This window comes from Myotis yumanensis, unplaced genomic scaffold (genome assembly GCF_028538775.1).
Source record: "Myotis yumanensis isolate MYYU_CA2020_CCGP unplaced genomic scaffold, mMyoYum1.0.hap1 SCAF_14, whole genome shotgun sequence".
NCBI lineage: Eukaryota > Metazoa > Chordata > Mammalia > Chiroptera > Vespertilionidae > Myotis > Myotis yumanensis.
Genome location: NW_027223765.1, coordinates 49,070,951 through 49,082,881, shown reverse-complemented (window position 1 = coordinate 49,082,881; position 11,931 = coordinate 49,070,951). Strand labels below are relative to the sequence as shown.

General features: G+C 44.6%; 1 pseudogene; it reads right to left on the bottom strand.

Moving 5' to 3' along the window:
* Positions 1–8,047: 8,047 nt before the first annotated feature.
* LOC138992663 (F-box only protein 31 pseudogene) lies at positions 8,048–9,538 on the bottom strand (annotated as a pseudogene).
* Between the last annotated feature and the right edge of the window lie 2,393 nt (positions 9,539–11,931).

Here is an 11,931-nt window from a genome sequence, read left to right as displayed (position 1 = left end):
CTCCAGTTCACAGATGAGAAAGCCGAGGCACAAAGAAGGGAAACAATTTATCCAGGGTCATGCAGATGAAAGTCGTGAGTCATTTAAAATGCCAATGCAATACAGTCATGTGCCATTTAAGAATGGGGGTATGTTCTGAGAAATTTGCCAATAGGCAATTTCACTGCATGAACATCATAGAGGCACTTACATGCATCTAGATGGCATAGCCTACTGCACACCTAGGCTATAAGGTAGAGCCTATTGCTCGAGGCTACAAGTCTATTCAGCATGCTGCTGTCCAAAACAACACGTGATGAAATCAAGCACAAAAGAAAATGATGCAATGAAGAGACAAGGTAAACATGAGATGCATGAGGCTGCTGCTAGCATGACACATTATACCGGTTTTCAGCAAATTTTAATTTTTTTTATAAGTAGAAAGATCATACTCTAAAATGAGAATAAAAAGTGTAGGGTAGTAAATATACAAACCAGTAACATAGTCATTTATTATCATTATCTTGTACGATGTACTGCACATAATGGTATACGCTATACTTTTATATGGCCAACAGTGCAGTAGGTTTGTTTACATCAGCATCAGCACAAGCACGTGAGTCGTGCCTTGCACTATGATGTTAGAGCAGCTGTGAGGTCACTAGGCAATAGGAATTTTTCAGCTCCATTACAATCTTATAAAACCACTCCTGTATATGTGGTCCCTCATTGACCGAAATGTCCTTATGTGCCATATGACTGTATAATAGCTACAATGAAAAAATGTCCATTGAGAAGTAGCTCTGGAGATTGGTCCTCAAACCCCATTATAACTTTTAGGCATTTGTTAACACTGAAATTCTGGGAAGGCTAAGATTGTTCTATTTGAGCAAGCATCCTAGGAGTTTGGGAGCTGCTTCCAGGGAGTTTCTGTTGATTATTCTATTGTTGGAAATCAAATTAGCTTAGGCCATCCTTCTATTTAAAAGAAGAAATGAACAAACCACTGCGAACCCCCAGAGGCCTTTGTTCTCTTGCTTTTTGCTTTGTTCTTTTTCTAGTCTCTCTCAAGAATACAATGAAAGTGCCTTCCTTTCATTCCTTTGTTTTCAAAGAAGCAGAACAGCCCCATTTCTCACTCCACGGACACTCTGAGAAAGAAGACCAGAGGCAGCAGACCAGTGATAAAAATAGGACACCTTACCCATGTCGCTTAGGCAAGACCCTCTCGATATTTTAGAGAGGGAGGTCTGGCATCTCTGCCAACTGCTGCCTCCTCAGATTCCTTTAGGAGCACTTACCCAGAGTTCTAGAACAGTCTAACTCTAGCCAGACTGCACACAGAAGAGGTTTGTGTTTTGTGTAGGCTGCCTCTGCACCTCCTGAGTGGCACAGCTTCCATTGTAATGTGTCTGCATCTGATACAGGCAGAGATAAATGGACTGGGCCACCTGCTTTGTAATTCAGTCGGTTGCAGAATACAAACCTCAGAGCAAGAAGGCTTACCTTATACTTTCTCGGTCAGAATTCTCTCTCTCTCTCTCTCAGTCATCCATTCTTTACCAACACCAGTATTTCTTTCTGGTTTAAAGATGAAAAAGTTGAGGCACAAAAAGGGTAAGAAATTGTGAACATAAGAAACATACAAATCTGTAAGAATTTATATGAGTTTACTTGAGCCAAATAACAAGAGTTGCTTGGAAGCAAAATCTCAAGAAAATGGCAGTTTTGCCACTTATTTTATACATCAGAATCAAAGGGGGAAATATAAGGGGGGTATGTGAAATCCATTGATGATAGATTAGGGAGGAGAGAAAGCAAAGTGAAGGGAGGGACTTTCTGGAATTGGATAAAAAGTAGAAGGAATGGACACATCTTTTATACAGGCAGGTATAGAATAGCTAATAGTTAACAATTAACATGAAAACCATAACAATGAAGGTATTGTGGTCTCTGCTCTGTTGCCAGTGGTTTTGCTTTGAGGTGGGAAGGTGAATTACTTCGATAATCCAAAGGAATGTTATCAGGTGATGCAAAAAGACAACAGGCAGACTTAGTTAAGGTGAAGGTTGACCTTTGTTAGGGAAAAATACAACCGTAGGGCATGGCTACCCACCATGCACTGCTTTTAGTCAGAAAGTTTTAATTTCAGTCCATCCTATGTCATTATTTTTTGTCTCTGAGTTTGCAAAGCTGCTATGCAGGCCTCCCCTGAGCTTGTCAGGCTTAGTATGTGGCCCCTTTTTGTCCACAAGTATAAGTGAGGGTCACTATAGATGAAAATTATAGGTCATTTCAAATAGCAATGAATTAACACAAGAAGTTTAGTGCCAGGAAATGTGAGCCAGAAAATGGAGGAAGCATCTAATGACTCTGGCCTAGGCTGAGAGCCATTGAACTACATCAGTGGTTCTCAAACTGTTACCGCTTTAACTAGCTAGTTGATATTAATAATAGGAAGAGAGCAAAGGGGAGACCAGACATTATAAGCATGGCCATCTGGGCAGCTTCACCAGGAAGCTGCAACTTCATGCTCCCCAGGGAACCACTGGTCCATTCCCTGCAGATCACTGGGGGAAGGAATAAAACAAAGGGGGGGGATGAGCACATGGGCAGTGAAGTTGGGTGATGTAAGGAAGGAGCTTGCATGTCAGTCTAGCCTGGGGAACAAAGATTATTGGCTAGGAGGGCAGAGCCACTTGTAAGGGTGCAAAATCCTGAAGGCTTAATTGGTGAAGCTCCCAGTTAAAATCCCCAGACAAAGAATTTGTACTCTCTTTCTTGCTCTTGTGCTCCTGTTTCTCACTTGCTCCAGGGCCTGCACTCGCCCATGCACTAACCTGCCATGTGACCTTAGCAGCCACATGGCCATGCGGATCCCACACGTGATGGACTGTCGCTGGGAATACAAGCTAACCTAGCCAGATGCTTTAATATGGAGCACACACTCTGGACAGAGGCTTTTATCTTGGCCTTGCTGAAAACAAGATTGGATTTTTTCTATGGCAAGACGAGACTTTAGAAGGGAAACCCCTTCATCTTACATCATCAATAAAGCTTTCCACAATACATCATCCCCCCCCCCCCCCCCCGGGGGGACTGGGGGGCCCTCAGGAAATTCTTTTTTTTTGTGGCACACCAAGAACTCCACTTCCACCAGTAACAGGCAGGGATGCAGAAGGCACCCCACTGATAATAAAACTTTAGCTCAGAATCACAGGGAGCTGGGTTCTACCCTCAGAGTTTCTAATTTAATACATTTGAGGTGGAGCCCAGGAGTCTGCATTTCCAACAAGTTACCAAGTGATGTTGCTGCTGCTGGACTTGGGACCACACTTGGAAAACCGTTGGACTAGATAAGAATGTAATTGCTGGGAAAGGCAGACTCAGGAGGCAGTCTTTCAGTCCTCACTGGGTTGCGCGAGAATGGGCTTGGGCCTGGGTTACTTCCTTACCAAGAGATAAAGAGCCCATGTAGCCTGTGCTGGCTTACAACCGACCTTCTGTGGGAATATCTTGAGTGCTTTTTTGTCTCTGCTGAAAGTGTGTCATATGGCATCTGGCCAACCCCTCTGCAGGGAGGTACAGGGTTCCTTGCACTGTGGCAGGAGATGGGTGCGCATAAATTGCCCTGTGTTGACCACCTGGAGTGCCCCTTCTTCTCCACCCCAACCCTCCCCTACAGGCCCTGGGGGACCAACGCCTACTAACAAAGCTGTTCTTGCTCTGTCTCTTCCTTAGGTAAGAAGACTGCTCTTCCATCTAGTGCTGAGCTGCATTCTATTTTCCTTGGTGACTCCAAAATCAAGATGCAATGGGAAGATGTGTTTAGATTCCTCTCTGGGATTGTGTTGGGGTCCAGGTATTCCCAAAGGTGTGGACGGAGTCCGCGAAGAAGGAATGACACCGAGACAGCATTCAGTTGATCAGCATAGCCAGGTTCTCTCTTTTTTTTGTCCTGTTACATCTGTATTTATACCATTTGATCCTATAAGCATGCCTCTATAATCACATCATGGTATGTTTTGGGTAACCTTCTACAGTTCCTCTTTTTATTTCCATAGTTTCTTATCTGACCTTTGCCAAAAATCCTGTCTCTATCTAGTTCTGTTGATTTTAAGCTTGTCTAGGTTAATCTCTGTGTTCCATTATAAGGGCTATTCCAAGGTCACTATACTGTTCTGTTAAGCTACAAGGAAGTAACTGAAGGAGATTATCCTAAGTAAAGATTATGTAGCTTAACTATGATTGTTCATAGGTAAGGTGATTAACTACCCACCTGGCACTTAGTTAAGGAGTTTTACTGATTTATTCCCTTCCTTAGTCCTGTTAATCCCTAACTCCAGGGAAAAATCCCCACCTGGGGAAACAACCTTTCTAGGGGAGGTGGCCCTCATAGCGCTAAGAAGGGGAACAAACATATTAAGAACAGTATGCCAGGTCCCTTGAAACATATGCTGTGCAGATGTTTCTTCCCTGCAGCGACTGTGTCAAGCAACAAGGATGGACCGGCCTCTGGCAGGATTGGTAACCTGTGCATGGTATCCTGCTTGACAGTAATAGTACATCATGGTTAAGACTCCCAAATTAATATCTCAATCCTACCACTTACTAGCTGGTAGAAGATGGGAAATCACTTATCTTCTTTAGCAGTGGTTCTCAACTAGGGTGGGGAGTGGGGTTAACTCTGCCTTACACACACTTGGGGGCATTGGTCACATCAGGGAACATTTGGTTTCCACAGCTGACAATTTATCTCAACCTGGCATCTAGTGGGGAGAGGCCAGGGATGCTGCTAAATAACTTACAATGACCAGGAAGTAGCCAGCCTCAAATGTCAATAGTACCAAGGTTGAGGAACACTGCTTAATATAACTATAGTTTTTTCATCTATAAAATGGGGATTATTAGCTATCTGCCTCATAAAATTAGTGTGAAGATGAAATGAAACATGGCATGTAAAGGAATTGGCACTGTACCTAGAGACTGTCAGTTACTGAAGCAAATCCCTTTTGTACATTGTCACCAGCCTATAATTTAAATGCCAAGGATCTTGATAAGAAATGGCGGGGGGGGGGGGGGGGCAGGAGGGGGGTTCCTTAAGTGTAGCAATTGGTACTATGGTATCCAGTGGATGGGTTTGGGGTGAGGAGTAGGAACACTTTGCCCCAGACGCAGGCAATAGAGAGTGCACTATCTTTAGGTAATATAAAAACCATAGCAAACTGGACTAAAATCAGTCTGTTTTTTCTATCATCAATCACCAGAAATTCTAAACAAGGTTGTAGATCAAATACTCCTCCCACCCCTGAGATGCATCACTTCCATCACTACACCCTTCCCTTTCCACTGGATATAACAGCAGACTAAGAACCAGGCACTTGTCTAACTGCTTTATGTATTTACTCATCTAATAATTTTAGTAGCAAACTAAAGTTTGTTGTGAGCAAGGTATTAATGTTATTCCCATTTTATAGATGAGTAAGCTGAGAACCAAAGAAGTTTGATAATGTGCTCACAATCTCTCAGCGAGTAAGTGGTAGAGAGCTGGACCTGAACCCAGGAGTCTTGCTCCAGAGTCTAAGTTCATAGTCACAGAACCAGATAGCCTTCAGCAATATCTCACTGCCATCCCAAATTACCGCTAAGTAAACCTTTTGAAAAACCAGACTTCAGTTCTCCTAATGCATTAGGCATCTTTCTATCAGAAAATAGGCAGTTTCAGTATTGAGTAAATCTCCCTGTAATACTAACACTGGGAAAATTTCACAGTATGTAAGTTGTTGGGGCCTCATTCTCATAGGTCTATAGGTCAGAACCATGACTCGGTAGACCAGATATTCTAGCAGCCGACACAGAGCAGGAACCTGAGTAAATGTTTGTTGACTGAATTCCTTTTTGTTGAGTTCAGATAAATGCTCAGAGGCCTGGTTCCTATTGATGGATTTGCTCACTTGTGGGCAGAAAGCAACATCTGCTCCCCAGATCCCTGTTTTTGCTTCAAAAGTTTGGGGTGCCTTCTCAGGGGCTGGATTGCCTCAGTGTGAGTAAACATGTGCCCCAGCTTCCTTTGTGCTGAATAATGGCTTCATAGGGTCTAATTTCACAGATAAAAAGCAGAATTGATCATTCTATTTTAGGATTTGGTACAGAGGTATTGAAGCAGGAATTGGCAAAATGCAACTCAAGGGAGAAATAATTTAGTTTCCCATGGAAATATTCTGCTTCTAAATGTGCTCTTGAAGACAATGCAGGGAAATCAAATGCTTGAATCGGGCAAGTTTGAAACCATTAGATCTAAACCATCTGAATGACAAATAAGATTACAAAGGGAAGGGTCAAATCTGGGACATTCACTCTTCAAGGAGACTTCAGATGTGCCCTCACACACAGAGCTGTGCAGATGGTAATTAAAGCATTTCCCCACAAGGCGGATAAACCAAGAGAGGTTTGAAAGGGCTTACCTCTCCACCCATGGAGAGGTGGTATCTATTAGACCAAGTGTCTAATCCAGGGGTGGGCAAACTTTTTGACTCGAGGGCCACAATGGGTTCTTAAACTGGACCGGAGGGCCGGAACAAAAGCATGGATGGAGTGTTTGTGTGAACTAATATAAATTCAAAGTAAACATCATTACATAAAAGGGTACGGTCTTTTTTTTTTTTTTTTTTTTAGTTTTATTCATTTCAAACGGGCCGGATCCGGCCCGCGGGCCGTAGTTTGCCCACGGCTGGTCTAATCTATCAAAGAGGTGAGCAGCACCATGCAATTGTATTTTCAGATAGCAGAAATGCCAAAATTTTACTTTAATCATTTTTTGGGGGAAATTCTTTAAAATATATTAACCATTTTTTCCACCATCTTAAAAGCAGATAGCATTTTTGTGCTTAAATACTGAATAGTAGCTATAGGACTGTATATAATAAAATAATACTCTCCAGTGTTACTGACTTATTTTTTCCGGCACTTAACACTAAAGGCTCAGCCTGCTCCTTTGTGTCCATCGATCTTTGCTGTTTCTGCCAGTCACTTCCGCCTAATACCTATGGGTTTGTTTCTGGTGATCATGCCTTTTATTCTATTCTATTCCTCTTGCCTGTTCTGTCCTGTTGCAGTCTGGGACTCCAGATAACTAAGCTTGTTAGAACTGTCTTGAACACAAGAGCAATGGGTTTTAAATGAAACAGTGAAGGGTTCTCCTATGAGTAAGGGGAAGAATAACATAGTCATTTTTTATTTAATTTTTTCTTTTTTATTTAATTTATTGGGGTGACATTGGTTAATAAAATTCTATAGCTTTCAGCTGTACAATTCTATAATACATCATCTTACATGTATTGTGTGTTTGCCACCCCAAGTCAAGTCTTCTTCCATCACCATTTACCCCCCTTTACCCTCTTCTACCTCCCCCACTCCTCTTTCTCTGTGTTAATTACCATGCTGTTGTCTGTCTATGACAGCGGTTCTCAACTTGTGGGTCGTGACCCCTTTGGGGGTCAAACAACCCTTTCATAGGGGTCGCCTAAGACCATTGGAAAACACATATATAATTACATATTGTTTTTGTGATTAATCACTATGCTTTAATTATGTTCAATCTGTAACAATGAAATTGGGGTTCACCACAACATGAGGAACTGTATTAAAGGGTCGAGGCATTACGAAGGTTGAGAACCACTGGTCTATGAAGTATTTGTTTGTTTTTTTTGTTTTGTTTTTTAACTAAGATGTCTTTATTTTTTTGTGCGATTAATCACTATGCTTTAATTATGTTCAATTTGTAACAAGGAAATTGGGGGTCACCACAACATGAGGAACTGTATTAAAGGGTCGCAACATTAGGAAGGTTGAGACCACTGGTCTAAGGTTTATTTCTACCTCAATTGCTGGTCCCTACCCAGCCTGGCCTTGGTTCGGGCTTGGGCAGGAGGCAAACAACTGATGTGTTTCTCTCACATGGATTTGTCTTTCCCTCTCTCCCCCACTCTCTCTAAACATCAATGGGAAAATATCCTCGGGTGAGGATTAAAAAAACAAAAGTGGGTAACCTGATCAGAAGGTCAAATCTTCAAAGTGGATGCAAGCTGCTCCTCTCAGGGGGTCCGGACTGAATGTTCGAGAGCATCTCCAGGAAGGCCTGCGGGGATGGTGCCTCCACATTCTGGAAGGTGTTCTGGACTCTGCCGAACAGGAAGAAGTATTTCGCCGCTAGCCAGATGAACCCGAAGTGGTTCTCATCGAACAGGATGAAGACTCCAGAGAAGTGCCTGGGGTAGGCGAAGCCAGGTAAGGTACTAGTAAAAGTGCCCACGCCATAGAAACACATCCTGCAGGTTCGGGGGTAGTTCTGGTTAGCGGAGCTCACGTCCACAGGCAGAACAAACGGTACAGGCTGCTCCTCCGAAGTTGCAGCCCCTGACTCCCCGACGCTGGGCTGGGCAGGGCTCTGCCAGGCATGGCCCTCGCTTTCCTCAGTCCCGTCTTCTTGCTGCTGCTGCTGCTGCTCCTGGATCACCTGCTCGTCAATCTCCTGGACCACGCGGGAGAGCTCGTTGAAGTTGCGGAGGATCTCGCCATCTGGCTGCTGGATGCGGCGCATGAGGTGGATCTCTAACGTCCAGACTAAGTTTCCCATAACGCTCGTGACCCTGGCATACTTCCCATGGAAGCTGAGCATGGCAATCGTTACGCGTAAGTCATAGTATGTGCCTTGGAAGAGGCCTGGCCTGATGGGGTCGTCCGGGTGGCTCGGCGGGAGGTAGACGCGGCGGTAGGTCCCGCAGTAATCGGGCATCCTGTCCTCCTCCAACAGCACCCACCCCTGTTCTCCCCTAAGCCGCGTTGGTGAGTCCTTTCGGTGGTCTCTCTTGATCCACTGGATGCAGAACCTGTCCTTCTGAATCTGCATGTGGCGGCGGTGGGACAAGCTGTGCAAGTTGTCCATGTACTCCACCCTGGCTGATTTCCTCTCCGTCAGGCGAATTCTAAACCAGGGCGCGAATTGCATTGGGCCAGCCACAGCGGTGTTAAGGTGAGGCCAACACGTCGACCCAGTAATGCATAAGCCATCCACCACTACATTCAGCAGTCTTCTACAGCTACGATCTAGAAGCCACAATCCCAAAATGTGTTTGAATGGGAACATCTTCGCATAGACTTCTCGATAAGACATACCCCTCCTCTCCTGGTTCGACAAGTTTTCAGAAACGCCATACTCCTCCCGGCAGCGCCTCCAGATGCTGTCGTGGTCGTGCAGGATGCGGTGGAATTTGGTGCAGGCCTGGGCCAGGCTGGGCAGGTCGGTGCCGGGGAGCGAGGCGAAGATCTCCACCAGCAGCTCCATCGGCAGGTCCTGCAGATAGCAGTGCGGGGGCGGCATGGGGCTCGCGATTTCTCCACTCCCCGCACAGCACTGCGCTGCTGCGTCTGCTTCCACGTGCTTTTCTGCCAGGGCCGGCTTGCCCTCAGCCGCTGCCCTCTCAGTCGGGCGCTGGCGCTCCTGAAGACACCGACATCCCCGCGAAGAGCCCACGCGGCAGAGGCAAGCGCACTCCTCCATGCCTCCACGCTTAACAGCCACCACAGAGTGGGCCGTCACCCCTCCGCAGGGTTTTAAGCTGGCTGGGTCCGCCCTAGAGTCCAGCCACGCCCCCTCAGAGAGGAGACAATTGTAGGACTTTAAACCCATACCATTAACAGTCGCCTCCCTTTCCCAGTGCCCCCTCCCTGTCCTCCTGCCCTAGCCCCAGGCAGTCACTCATCTGCTTTCTGTGGGGAGATGCCTCCAGGGATATGCTTATGGGGGTGGGGGATAGGGGGGGGGGGGGGCATTTCACAGAAATGCAGTAAAGAAAACACACAAATTGCTGGAGTCCAACCCCAGCAGGTCCAGGGGTCCCCAAAGGTGTGGACGGAGTCTACGAAGAAGGAATGACACGGAGACAGCCTTCAGTTGATCAGCAGCCTAGTCAGGACCTCTAGCCAGGATCTCCAGCCAAGTTCTGGTTAGGATCTGATCAGGATCTGATGTTTATTGTCTTGTTACATCCGTATTTATACCAGCAGATTTTAATCCTGTCAATTTCTATTACAAAGGTTAGGGTGTTTCTTATCTCCATTCCAGGGAGTAAAGATTATGTAGCTTAACTGCCCGCCTGGCACTTAATTAAGGGGTTGTATCCCCTCCCTAACCTCCGGGAAAAATCCCCACCTGGGGAAACAACCTTTCTCGGAGAGGTGACCTTGGTTAAAACACATAGCACCAAGAAGGTGAGCAAACATGTTAAGAACAGTATGCCATATATGCCAGGTCCCTTGAAACAGCAAGGATGGACCGGCTCCTGGCAACAACTGTGGTACATCTACACAATGGAATACTACGCTGAGGTAAAAAAGAAGGAATTCTTGCCATTTGCAACAGCATGGATGGAACTGGAGAGCATTATGCTAAGTGAAATTAGCCAGTCAGAGAAAGATAAATACCACATGATCTCACCATTTGTGGAATATAGAGAACAACATAGACTGATGAACAGGGACAGATCCAAAGACAGAGAAACAGAGATCAGACTATCAATCCACCTAGTTATTTTTAATACATTGCATATGCCAGGAAAGGATATGTTTCATTACCCTTCCATACACAAAATTAGCTTTATTCTCAATTAGTTCCCACCTTAAAATCCTGAGTAGTGAGCTGTGACTTGTGAACAAGCCATTTTATTTCACGTGTAACAAATGTCTCAGAGGAAGATAAGACAGTTTACATAACCTTTTCTCACGTGTGGACCCCCACGAAGAGACCCACACCTTCAAGGAATAAAAAAAAGGCTGCGAGAGGAAATCAGCCCCCTGCTGACTAGGACTGCCAGGGGACATGCCCACCATGTCTGATGTACGAATGGGCAACGTGTACTCAATTATAGGTACGTCCATTCACTCATTTCCACAGTCAACACTATTTTGAGCCCCTATTATGGGTTAGGCACTATGCTAAGCGGAAGAGATACCACAATAAGAAAACAAATGACTCCCTGTTGCTGAGGAAATGTAGTTTTTTGGAGGAGACAGATGTTAAGCAAAAGATCACATAAATAAGTATAAACTTACGACTATCATCAGTGCTACAAAAGAGCCATTGGTACAAGATGCTACAAAAGCATATAACAAGGTGATTTAACCTAATTAAAAAGATCAGTAAACGTTTGTTGGTTTGTTTGTTTTTGCTTAATCCCTCCACCTTTGTCACCCAGCCCTGCCAACACCCTCCCTTCTTAAACAGTCTTGATGATTACTATTTTCATTTTTTAGAGTGCTTAGGCCCCAGGATAATGTGATCAAATCAGCTTCAGGTTAGTGTGGCTTTACCATACCCTTAAAAAAACATTGAGGTCAAATTATTAAGCCTCTGACTCTTACATCTGGCAACAAATTATAAATATAGAATACTTTTGAATTGGTGAAGTAGATATTCTTATTCCTTATTTTTAAATAATGAAATAATGACTCAAAGGGTAACTGATTTGCCTAAGGCAGGCAAAGAATTAGATCAAGCGTAGGTCCTCAAACCTGGCTGTATATTAAAACAATGGAGCTGGGGACTCATCCCAGATGAATTCTATCAGCATCTCTAGACCATGTGGTCTATGTCTTAGCATTTTTAAAAAATATGTTTTTATTGATTTCAGAGAGGAAGGGAGAGGGAGAGAGAGTTAGAAACATCAATGATGAAAAAGAATCATCAATCAGCTGCCTCCTGCTTGCTCTGTACTGGGGATCAAGACTGCAACCCAGGCATGTGCCCTGACCTGAAATTGAACCTTGACCTCCGGGTTCATAGGTTGATGCTCAACCCCTGAGCTACACTGGCTGGGCCACCTTTTAAAAATGCCATTGAGTTGCTCTGGCTGGTGTGGCTCACTTGGTTGGAACATTGTTCCATACACTCATAGG